The sequence below is a fragment of the Schistocerca americana genome, chromosome 4 (genome assembly GCF_021461395.2).
Source record: "Schistocerca americana isolate TAMUIC-IGC-003095 chromosome 4, iqSchAmer2.1, whole genome shotgun sequence".
In the NCBI taxonomy this organism is placed as follows: domain Eukaryota; kingdom Metazoa; phylum Arthropoda; class Insecta; order Orthoptera; family Acrididae; genus Schistocerca; species Schistocerca americana.
Genome location: NC_060122.1, coordinates 711213124 through 711226584, shown reverse-complemented (window position 1 = coordinate 711226584; position 13461 = coordinate 711213124).

Sequence of the window (13461 nt, the reverse complement as noted above, 5' to 3'; positions counted from 1 at the left end):
CCTACGTGTTGCTATCGGTGTCAGTGGTTCAATCACACCAGCCAGTCCTGTTCCAATCCGGCCAAATGTGTTACGTGTGGCAAGGATGCCCATGAGGGTGCTTGTCCACCTCCATCCCCTCGCTGCATCAACTGTATGGGTGACCACGCTGCTTCCTCTCGAGATTGCCCCATTTTTAAAGACGAAAAGCTCATCCAGGAAATCAGAGTGAAGGAAAAGGTGTCGACCTTTGCTGCTCGAAAATTATTCGGCAGTCGACAGCCCACTGTGCCTCAGACAGGAAAATACAGCACTGTCCTTGCTTCTCCTCGGCCAACAAAGGAGGCAGCCACCCAGACTTGCGACCTCACCTTTAGTGCCACGGTCGTCAGATCGGCCAGCGCAAAGATGGCCCGTTCAACCTCACCACTTTCGCCTGCCCACTCTATGGCTCACCCTTCATCAGGTTCTGCTAAATCTCGAGCCCAAAAGTCAGACACCAAGACTTCGAAAAAAGAGCATACTCGTGAAGATTTTTAACGTACCCCAACTTCACAACCATCGGTTCCTCCTTCATCTAAACATCATGTTTCCAAGAAGGCTAATAAGAAACCCAGTTCATCTCCTCCGCCAAGGCGTGTCTCATCTACAGCACCACCTGGCGGAAATCGCCCTCGGCCGTCTTCTGTGTCGCCGAGGCGCACTGCTGGCGGGCCGATCAACCGGCCGATTGCTGGTGGCAGGAGCTGCTCCTGAACAACCTATGGATCAGGATCTTCTGCCTTCGGCTGAATGCCATTCCATGCTGTCGGTCACAAGCTCTGAGCAGTCGTTGAGTTCAGGGCAACCTTGGTCACATTCTTCCATTTTCTGTCCATCCTATGTCCATTATCCATTGGAATATCCGCGGCATTCGAGCCAATCGGGATGAATTGTCGATCCTCTTACAATCCTACTCGCCGGTCATCTTCTGTCTCCAGGAAACAAAGCTGCGTCCCCACGACCGCTTTGTTCTCCCCCCTTTTCAGTCAGTCCGATTTGATCTCCCCTCTGTTGAAGGCACTCCAGCACATGGAGGACTCATGCTTCTTCTCCATGATACTCTCCATTATCACCCAATCCACTTAAACACTTCCTTCCAAGCTGTCGCTGTCCGTCTTTCCCTTTCTGGATATACCTTTTGTCTTTGTACTGTATACATTCCATCGTCCACACCAATGGCACGAGCTGATCTCCTTCATCTTCTTGGTCAGCTTCCACCTCCCTATTTGCTGGTTAGGGACTTCAATGCCCACCACCCGCTTTGGGGATCTCCACATCCTTGTCCGTGTGGCTCACTGTTGATAGACATCTTCCACCAAGCAGATCGTGTTTGCCTCAACACTGGGGTCCCTACATTTTTGTCTGCCTCTACGACAAATTTCTCTCATTTGGACCTTTCGGTCGGTACTGTTCCGCTAGCTCGGCGCTTCGAATGGTTCGTCCTTGATGATACACACTCGAGTGATCACTTTCCATGTGTCCTTAGACTGCAGCCTCAACTGCCCTATATGCGCCCGCAATGGAAGTTTGCCCAAGCCGATTGGACACTTTTTTCGTCTCTAGCGACATTCGATGACCGTCACTTTCCTGGCGTCGACGATGAGGTCACACACATTACCGACGTTATTCTTACAGCTGCGGAACGTTCAATACCACGCACCTCCGAACTGCCCCGGCGCCACCCAGTTCCTTGGTGGAACGAGGCATGCCGTGACGCAATACGTGAGCGACGACGTGCTCTTCGCGTTTTCCGCCACCATCCTACTTTGGCCAACTGTATCCGCTATAAGCAGTTCTGTGCGCGAAGCCATCGTGTCATCCGCGAGAGCAAGAAGGCAAGCTGGGACTTCCTTACTAGCTCATTTAACACCTTCACTCCCTCCTCGGAAGTTTGGAGTCGGCTTCGACGGTTCTCAGGCGCGCATAGTTTCTCCACGGTCTCTGGGCTCACTGTCGCGCGTGATACGTTAGTGGACCCCGTCGCTATTTCTAACTCCTTGAGTAAACACTTTGCTGAGATTTCGAGCTCTTCAAATTACCCGCCAGCGTTTCTCCCGAAGAAACGTGCAGCGGAAGTGCGACCTCTTGCTTTCTCCTCTCAAAATCGCGAAAGCTACAATACTGTTTTCTCCATGCGGGAACTACAACATGCACTCTCTTCTTCTCGTTCCTCCGCCCCAGGAGCGGATGGTATCCACATCCAAATGTTGCTGCATTTATCATACCATAGTCTGCTTTACCTCCTTCGCCTTTATAATCGAATTCGGGCCGACAGTACTTTTCCCAGACGATGGCGGGAAGCTATCGTCGTTCCTGTTCCGAAACCTGGAAAGGACAAACATCTCCCCTCTAGCTATCGCCCCATTTCTCTCACGAGTAGTGTATGTAAGGTTTTGGAGCGTATGGTGAATTGCCGTTTAGCTTGGTGGCTGGAGTCCCGCAGTCTTTTAACACCTACCCAATGCGGTTTCCGAAAGCATCGTTCTGCAGTTGACCATCTTGTTTCTCTCTCCACTTATATCATGAACAATTTTCTCCGGAAACGCCAAACAGTAGCAATATTTTTTGATCTGGAGAGAGCATACGATACCTGTTGGAGGACAGGCATCCTCCGCACACTGTTCTCTTGGGGCTTTCGAGGTCGGCTGCCCCTTTTTCTTCGCGAATTTATGGCAGAGCGCACATTTAGAGTGTGGGTGAACACTACGCTCTCTCGTACTTTCTCCCAAGAAAACGGGGTACCCCTGGGCTCCGTGCTAAGTGTTGTACTGTTTGCTATTGCCATAAATCCAATTATGGATTGTCTCCTTCCTGATGTCTCGGGCTCCCTCTTTGTGGACGATTTTGCGATCTACTACAGCTCTCAACGGACCAGCCTTCTTGAACGACGTCTTCAAGGATGTCTCGATCGTCTCTACTCTTGGAGCACCGAAACCGACTTCCGTTTTTCTCCCAGTAAGACCGTTTGTGTTAATTTTTGGCGACGTAAGGAGTTTCTTCCACCCTCCTTACATCTAAGACCTGTCAACCTTCCGTTTCGGACGTCGCTCAATTCTTGGGTCTTACGTTTGACAGAAAACTGTGCTGGTCCTCCCACGTTTCCTATCTTTCGGCTCGCTGTCTGCAATCGCTCAACACCCTCCGTGCCCTGAATGGTACCTCCTGGGGAGCGGACCGAGTGGTCCTTCTCCGCCTCTATCGCGCCCTAGTGCGCTCGAAATTGGACTATGGAAGCATAGTTTACTCCTCTGCTCGGCCGTGGACTACGTTGGTGTCTGGAGCTTTTTACACCAGCCCTGTGGAAAGCCTTTATGCTAAGACTGCTGAACCTCCGCTGTCCAATCGGCGAGCAGTCCTTCTGAGTCGTTATGCTAGCCATCTGTCTTCCATGCCTGCTAATCCAGCCCATGACATTTTTTTCGACGCCTCCTTTGATGTAGGGTATGCAGGCCGCCCCTCCTCCCTACTACCACCGGGAGTCCGCTTCCGTCAACTGCTCCATTCTCTTTCCTTCCGCTTTCCTAAAACCTTCTTGACAACTTGGGGTACAGCCCCACCTTGGCTCCGTCCCCGGATCTGGCTGCTCCGTGACCTTTGTCAATTTCCCAAGGATGGTACCCCCTTCACTTGGTTATCGTCGAGCATTTGCTGCTCTATGTGCACAAATGAAGGAAGCCACATTTATTTACACTGATGGCTCGAAAACATCGTTAGGTGTAGGGAGTGCCTATATTGTTGGCGACACCCCAAATCAATTTTGGCTTCCCGACCAGTGTTCGGTTTATACTGCAGAGCTTTACGCTGTTCTCCAGGCTGTCCACTACATCCGCCGCCATCAGCGGATACAGTATGTTATCTGCTCAGATTCTCTCTGTTCTCTCCTCAGTCTCCAAGCTCTTTACCCCGTGCACCCTCTGGTCCACCGGATTCAGGACTGTCTGCGCTTGCTCCACCTGGGGGGCGTCTCGGTGGCATTCCTCTGGCTCCCGGGACACGTTGGTATCTGTGGAAATGAGGCGGCTGATATTGCGGCCAAGGCTGCAGTCTCTCTTCTTCGGCCAGCTATTCAATTGATTCCCTTCGCCGATCTACAGAGCGTTTTCTGTCGTCGTGTCGTTCTTTTATGGCACGCACATTGGTCGACACTTCCCCATAATAAATTGCGGGACGTGAAAGCTCTTCCCTGTGCTTGGACCTCTTCCTCCCGAACGCGTCGTCGGGAGGAGGTAATTTTAACTAGACTCCGGATAGGGCACTGTCTTTTTAGCCATCGACATCTTTTAAGCGGTGATCCTCCCCCACTCTGTCCCCACTGCTCTCAGCTGTGGACGGTAAGACACCTTTTAATTGAGTGCCCCTATTTTACTCCATTACGCGCCCGTCTACAGCTGTTGCCTGATATATCGTCAATTTTAGCAGATGACACGCGCTCGGCCGATCGTGTTCTCGAGTTTATTAGTGCCAGTGAAATGACGTCAGTCATTTGAAGCTTTTTTTTTGGGGACAACCAACCCCTTTCTGTAGTGGATTTTTAAGCCTGCCTTCTGCTTTTAGTTTCTCCAATTTTTTGAGCTTCGTTCCCATTGCTGCTGGTTTCCATTTCGGTTTTTACTGTTTCCTAAGTCACTGACCAGGCGCTAATGACCATAGCAGTTTTGCGCCCTAAAACAAAAAAAAAAGTGTCTGGGATGCACTAGTGAGGCGGCTTGCATCACGTCAACATCCACCAACCACCGTCCAAGACTGCAAGGGGCTCTGCAGGAAGAATGGGAGTCGCTTCCTCAAAATGACACTGACGTCATCATTCACAGCATGCCACGTCGTCATCAGGCCTGTATTGCTGCCAGAGATGGTCACACTCCATCCTGAGCACATTAACCAGTTGTTGGAATGTGTGTGGAAATCCGTTAAGTTGGAAACAACGAAGAACATTTTTGTCTATCGTCATGCACGTTGCAGTTGTTTGCGTTCTGTATTCTTTATATTGTTTCTACTTCACATCACATGTTTATACTGTTTTGTGTGCAAAATAAACGCAACCTTGCAAAATGTCCCTTTGTTCCATCAATTTTGGACACGAGTGTACTTGAGCATCATCAAACTGTTTTAGGTTATCTGAGGGAATATACTGTTAATGATAAATTTATCTTTTATGGTTACTGTTGCCTTCAATAAGCAAATGGAAAAACGTTATTAAAATGATCACTGTACTAATAAAAATGAAATAAAACTTAACACGATAGCCTTACGATTAAAAACGTTCAATAAAACATGAAGTATCTGCATCGAGAGGGTGCCTGTATTGACATGAGTTAGTAAAATGTTACTCACCTTGTGCTTCAAGACGTTCTATTTACTAGAATAAAATTTTCACTCTGCAGCGGAATGTGCGCTGATATGAAACTTTCCAGAAGATAAAAACTGTGTGCCGGACTGAGACTCGAACTTTCTTATTGAGATCCAGGCGCAACTCAAATGTTAAAGGGAACGCAACTGCTAGCTGTCCTGAGTTCGAGTCTCGGTCTGGCACACAGTTTTAATCTGCCAGAAAGTTCTATTTACTTGCTGCCCTGTGTCATACTCAAGTAATACGAAAATGAGGCATTTCATAACTAACAGGACTGTCTCTTCGTTGTGTGTCCCGTTGTCCCGAAAAACTTATAAAGGGACACAAAATGTCCTGTTTTTCCGTAGACCCTTATTTCTGAATAAGTTTAACTTTTTCATTCAGTTCTCACTGGGTTTTTGTTTGTTTTATGCGCGAGTTTTTGTCTTATGCGTTTTTCGTACTTTCTTATTGAGACTCGGGCGCAACTCGAATGATCAAGGGAACTCAGCTCCCATATTTAAATGTTTAAGTTTTCTTGGCCTTTGACCAGTAGCGAGAGCGGCAGAGAAAGTTGACAGTAGAGATACAGCGAGAAGACTTTCCTTTAACTTGCTCTGTGCAGGCAATTCTGTAGTGAGCTTCATGTTGGTAATTTTTTAGGGTAGAAGTAATGTGTGGAAGTAACAAAGTATTGTGAAAGCTCATTATGTGGACGTTAAAGTTCAAATGTCGTGTTTATCTGTAGTAATGAATGTGAATTAACTACACGCTGCTAGATCCCACAGTTTGACAGTAGCTGCCATCAGCTCGGGCTTCCGATTTCTGTCGAAAGTACCAGTAAAAAGTAGACACCAGCTTTTAACACTGGGGGTGCAGCGATGTTTCACCAGTGTATTTTATTGTTTGTCGTTCGCTTTTCTCAAGACGCACGTTAATATGGGGAGAAGAAATCGTGATTTCTCCGAAATTCTTAAAGAAGAATTATAGCGACCACGGCCGGCACCAGTACAGCTCTGTGTAATGTGGTGTGCGAGTGTCCGAGTCGTGCCCCAATTGTATGGTTGCACGGTGGCGATTCAGTTCCCGTGCCAGTCTCCAGGAGCGCTATGTTTTACCATTATTGCCGCACTTGTTTGTTCTGCGTGTTTTACAATATACGTGGTATGTTTTCTCTATGAGTCTTTCCTTTAAGAGAAGTGTCATTGCCGGATGCTGTGGCCGAGCGGTTCTAAGCGCTTCAGTCCGGAACCACGCAGCTGCTACGGTCGCAGGTTCGAATCCTCCCTCAGGCATGGATGTTTGTGATGTCCTTAGGTTTGTTAGGTTTAAGTAGTTCTAAGTCTAGGGGACTGATGACCTCAGCAGTTTGGTCCCTTAAGAATTCACACACATTTCCAAAAAGGCAGGCTAGCTGGTCAATCTGGCCAAACTCAGCCCTATGGCCGAAGAGGGGACCCTGCCTGCTTAATGCACAGATTTGATTAAGCATAATACAAGATGACAGAACCCCTGCAAGATGTGATAACTTTACCGCCAGAGGGTAGTTTGTATGACTAACTTGAAACAGAGCTAATCTGTCATCTACCCACTTAGCAAGAAGAACGCTTCCACCAAGTTCTGACGCAGGAAGACAGCAGGGATCGCAAGCCATCCATTACTTGCGATATTTGCGAAGCAAGATCGACGCTGGCACGCCAGACAGCTTGCTGAGAACCATTTGGAGTAGTTGGTTGCCGCCAGCCATTAAAGCAATCATTTCATCACAGTCTGGCATTCTATGTGCACAGTAGCAGAGCTAGCAGATAAGGTGCAAAATGCTATATTGCCCTTGCCTGTCAGTGTAACAACTGTGCAGTGCACAAGCACATCTGCCACGGTATTGCGCGCCAGCTATAAGGATACTTTGGCGGCAAAGGTTCACCTACTGACAGAACACATCAGGCAGTTCTTATATCAAGATGATTACAGCAGCACCTGTAGCTGATTCAGGATGCAGAAGTGCTGATGCAGCAAATCATTGTCCATCTCACATATGCTTGGGACAGAAATACTGTGGGAGATATATTGGCACCACAAGAGATTTGACGATCAAGTGTTCCACTGTACCAAACCTTGTGTGTACCCAAATGCCAGAGGCAGTAGGATGAAGACGCTTTGTCCGATTGCCAACTGCAGGCACAGTTGCAAATCACCAGCTTACAGAACAGAAGTACAGGATTGCCACAGGTCCAGTTTGTTTATATTCCGATGGTTGATGCTAGACTAGTCTAGGTCGCAAACGTCATTCATCCTTGGAACTGCAAACAGCTCTTTGGTCATGATGTACAGCATACAAAATTTCGATCTGGATCTAGATCTATGCCATGCGTTTGTGTGGAATTTCATGATCATGGACGTCGGGAGCAAATGATTGGGGCTGATACTTGGCACACTACAATCTATTACTTGACTTACGCCTGGTCGATTACACAATTGAGTTCGGGGCTGGGGGATTTCGGTGCCATGCCACAATCCAATCCACCAAGCTGCTTGAAGCCACTGACAGTAAGTATGCTACACTGCTTCGAGATTCCCCAGCCTGACAAGACTCCCAGGTATGCATAACACCATGCTCTATATACAGGTCACTGAGGGGCCCCCAATATCTTAGCCCTATATCGCTTAGCGGTTTATAACGTTCTTAGGGGTTATTTTTACCCATCGTAGCTGGAAATCATTCGCAGCACAAGTCCTGGAACAGTAACTGTAAGTTTTAACTATAAAGTAAAAATAAATTCCGAACAAACCTCGGCCTTGTTTAAAATGAACATTTGATTAATTAAAAATTAAAATCGATACAAAAAATTGAAAATACGTATCTGATTGTATATTTACTCCAAATCAGCTAGTACAGTACGATATTAGTACATTCTGTTATTTTATTCGAGAATAAATTCTCATTTAAGAAATTACAATAATACATTTACATTTTTTATTAATTACTAGAGGCTCCCTTAGGGGAATTGTTCCCTTTATTTACAGAACTTCTACACTTTGAGGTGAAAGAGATTAAACAGTTATTTTCTCAGTTATAATTTTTTCTAGGTGAGTTACATATATTGTTTACAAGTGCGATCCTGAATTCGACTGGAAAATCTTCGTTTTAAGTGGGTCTTAATGGGCTGTTGCGTTTCAACACCCCCAAAAGCATTTGTGAAACTGAAAGTTGAACAAAACTTTTTCTGACAGGTCTACGTAACAGTCCTCATTTTACAATAAACTGGAGGAACAAGCATTTTACTTATGGTATGAGATAAATGTTATGTTTTATTAAAAATGTAAATTAATTATGAAGCATTATGCAAAAATTATTACTCAATAGTACAAGGAAAGAACAAGTTATTTCTTAACTGTATGAGCTAACATGTAACTTATAGTTTCAGACTAGTACAAAATTCCTATGTGTAAATGCACTAATATCTGTACTTTCCATAAATGTAAGTAGTCTTGATGTTTGCAGTACGCAGACTACTTTATAGAGAATCTTGAAGTTTGCAGTACGCAGACTGCTTCTACAGAATCTTGAAGTTTGCAGTATGCAGACTTCTTTATGGGATGAAATGTCTGACCAATGACCAATCTTACTATTTTTCATTTGTCCAGAGACTTCCAACGTTTCACTTCCATCCTTTACAATCATCCAAATATTAATTAATGTATTTGTTCAGGAATATATGCGCAACACTGTTGTTGTTTTTCCCTTCACAGTACGTGCTAACAATAACTGAATGATACATAAGAGTGCGGTTACATATTACTTTGAGTGATAATAAACAATAACTTGAATAAGTGACTAATACATCATATTAGTTGTGTTTTATAAGTTATTGAAACAACACGAACAACTATGTGGTTGGGCCTTATATACAGGTATGTGTTCACCACTTGGGTGGGAATACACAATAAATGAATCATAAATGATTGGTACATCATGACAAAACATGGTTAAGTATTATTCATTGGTAAATTGGTACATAAGTGACACATACATCATGACAATTATATGGTTGAGCATTATACATTGGTAAGTTGGCTTGAGCATTGTAACATCTTTAAGTAAATTCACTATCTTCAATAGTGCAGAAATACTAGCTTGTTTCTCGGATTCTCCTATAAAATAGGCTTTAGTCAACAACAGCAGGTGTTGGACACAGTAAATTAGAATGATATCATCAATAGAGGTATATGCATGAAAACTACTAAAGCGAGGTACAGAATTACTGTGTTCCTCTGATATCTGTTGCTGCTCAAACCTCAAACATAAATTATTATATAAATATGAAAAAATAGAAATAAGGTAGCCAAATGCATCGAATTACAGCATATCTCACATATAAAAATAAATAAATAACGTCAACTGCCTCATTGAGCAGATCATCCAAGTGTTACAATGTTCACATTATGTAAGGTACTTTCATATGCATCAATATATTTGCTAAACATCACAGAGTCAAGTGTGATAATGAGAAAAGAAATTTTTGTTACATTTTCAAAGTTAAGCAAGGAGCAGATCTGAGATATAAAATTAAAGTTACTGGAATCTCAGCTAAGTGATACAAAAGTTCCCTTCCAAATGTCATGGCATATATAAGTCTTACATTAAGTTCAAGGACATATTTCATGTGTTTATAATGTTACAAAATTTTATATTAGGCAAAGACTATATATAGGAATTTCTGACTTCCAGCCTTGCCCCTCAATCCTTCTTAAAAAGCCTTAATCCTACTCCCAACATCACCACTGCTGAAGCCCAGGCTATCCGTGATCTGAAGGCTGACCAATCCATTGTCATTCTTCTGGCGGACAGGGGTTCCACAACTGTGGTACTTGATCGTCGGGAGTACGTGGCTGAGGGGCTGCGTCAGCTTTCAGACAACACTACATACAAAGTTTGCCAAGGTAATCCCATTCCTGATGTCCAGGTGGAGCTTCAAAGAATCCTCAGAACCTTAGGCCCCCTACAAAACCTTTCACCTGACTCCATCAACCTCCTGACCCCACCAACACCCCGCACCCCTACCTTCTACCTTCTTCCTAAAATTCACAAACCCAATCATCCCGGCCGTCCCATTGTAGCTGGCTACCAAGCCCCCACAGAACGTAACTCTGTCTACGTAGATCAACACCTTCAACCCATTACATGCGGTCTCCCATCCTTCATCAAAGACACCAACCACTTTCTCGAATGCCTGGAATCCCTACCCAGTCTGTTACCCCCGGAAACCATCCTTGTAAACATTGATGCCACTTCCTTGTACACAAATATTCCGCACGTCCAGGGCCTTGCTGCGATGGAGCACTTCCTTTCACGCCGATCACCTGCCACCCTACCTAAAACCTCTTTCCTCATTACCTTAGCCAGCTTCATCCTGACCCACAACTTCTTCACTTTCGAAGGCCAGACATACCAACAATTAAAGGGAACAGCCATGGGCACCAGGATGGCCCCCTCGTACGCCAACCTATTTATGGGTCGCTTAGAGGAAGCCTTCTTGGTTACCCAGGCCTGCCAACCCAAAGTTTGGTACAGATTCATTGATGACATCTTCATGATCTGGACTCACAGTGAAGAAGAACTCCAGAATTTCCTCTCCAACCTCAACTCCTTTGGTTCCATCAGATTCACCTGGTCCTACTCCAAATCCCATGCCACTTTCCTTGATGTTGACCTCCACCTGTCCAATGGCCAGCTTCACACGTCCGTCCACATCAAACCCACCAACAAGCAACAGTACCTCCATTATGACAGCTGCCACCCATTCCACATCAAACAGTCCCTTCCCTACAGCCTAGGTCTTCGTGGCAAACGAATCTGCTCCAGTCCGGAATCCCTGAACCATTACACCAACAACCTGAAAAAAGCTTTCGCATCCCGCAACTACCCTCCCGACCTGGTACAGAAGCAAATAACCAGAGCCACTTCCTCATCTCCTCAAACCCAGAACCTCCCACAGAAGAACCCCAAAAGTGCCCCACTTGTGACAGGATACTTTCCGGGACTGGATCAGACTCTGCATGTGGCTCTCCAGCAGGAATATGACTTCCTCAAATCCTGCCCTGAAATGAGATCCATCCTTCATGAAATCCTCCCCACTCCACCAAGAGTGTCTTTCCGCCATCCACCTAACCTTCGTAACCTCTTAGTTCATCCCTATGAAATCCCCAAACCACCTTCCCTACCCTCTGGCTCCTACCCTTTTAACCGCCCCTGGTGTAAAACCTGTCCCATGCACCCTCCCACCACCACCTACTCCAGTCCTGTAACCCAGAAGGTGTACACGATTAAAGGCAGAGCCACGTGTGAAAGTACCCACGTGATTTACCAACTGACCTGCCTACACTGTGAAGCTTTCTATGTGGGAGTGACCAGCAACAAACTGTCCATTCGCATGAATGGACACAGGCAGACAGTGTTTGTTGGTAATGAGGATCACCCTGTGGCTAAACATGCCTTGGTGCACGGCCAGCACATCTTGGCACAGTGTTACACCGTCCGGGTTATCTGGATACTTCCCACTAACACCAACCTGTCAGAACTCCGGAGATGGGAACTTGCCCTTCAGTGTATCGTCTCTTCTCGTTACCCGCCAGGCCTCAATCTCTGCCAATTTCAATTTGCCGCCGCTCATACCTCACCTGTCTTTCAAGAACATCTTTGCCTCTTTACTTCTGCCTCGACTGACATCTCTGCCCAAACTCTTTGCCTTTACAAATGTCTGCTTGTGTCTGTGTATGTGCGGATGGATATGTGTGTGTGTGCGAGTGTATACACCTTTTTCCCCCTAAGGTAAGTCTTTCCACTCCCGGGATTGGAATGACTCCTTACACCCTCCCTTAAAACCCACATCCTTTCGTCTTTCCCTCTCCTTCCCTCTTTCCTGATGAGGCTTGAATTTCATGTGTATGTTTGTGTTTGTTTGTGTGTCTATCGACCTGCCAGCACTTTCGTTCGGTAAGTCACATCATCTCTGTTTTTAGATATATTTTTCCCATGTGGACTGTTTCCCTCTATTATATATATATAAAATCAAATGGCAATACTTATAAATAAACGGTCATTAGCAGAGTGATAGGATTAATTATAGTTATGAAGATATGAAGATTTAAGATGGCGCCCGGAGAAGATACACATTTGGTGAGTTCCGTTTTTAGTAGTAAAAATCGCGTGTTTAAGTGTTCTCTGTGCGAGAAATGCAATGCAGTGCGTGATAACTTGTGTGTGCCGTGCCACATCTTAATTAGAAACACTGGGAAAAAAGAACATGTAAACTCTCGTGTATACACAAGTGTTAGTGATCAGCCTGGTAAACACAGACCTTTGCAACAAAATTTGGATGATATTCTGGGTGAATTAGCAACAAAACAAAAAATCATTGACATCCTGTGCGACGACATAGTAAAGCTAAAACAGGACTTGATATATCTTCAGTCATTGAACAGTGTTAATACGTCGCCAAATAAAAGTTGTGCTGAGTTTAATAGGCCTAAAAAGTTCACTCGTCGAAAACCAAACGAATCTATCGCACAAGTGCCATTAAATAATCGTTTCAGTGTTCTTGAAGAGAATAGAAATAGTGAATACTCATTTGCTACTGTATTGTCAAATAAAGGTGTGTCAGGGAAGAAATCCCTTAAGGTGAACATCCACTCGGATAGTCACGGTCGTGGATTAGCAAAAATGTTACGTGAAGATCATGATGTTAAAGTTTGCAGTTATGTGAAACCAGGAGCACCCTTGTATGAATTCGGAAAAAACATAAAAGATGGGTCTCCAACAAATATAAATGAATATGCAGTAATAATGGGGGAGCCAAAGACGTTTATAATAATGAATTGTCGAGTGTTGTCCAAAACTTAAAGAGGATACTTGATTCTAATAATAGTAAAACAATGATAGTAATGGGAATTCCACATAGACATGACCTTACATTTGAATTATGCATAAACTAAGAAATAACCAAGGCTAATGAACAATTCGAAAATATATGTAAACTGTACCAAAATACTCAGTTTCTGTCTGTTGGCTTCCTACTTAGAGACAGCTTCACGAGACATGGATTGCACCTTAACAG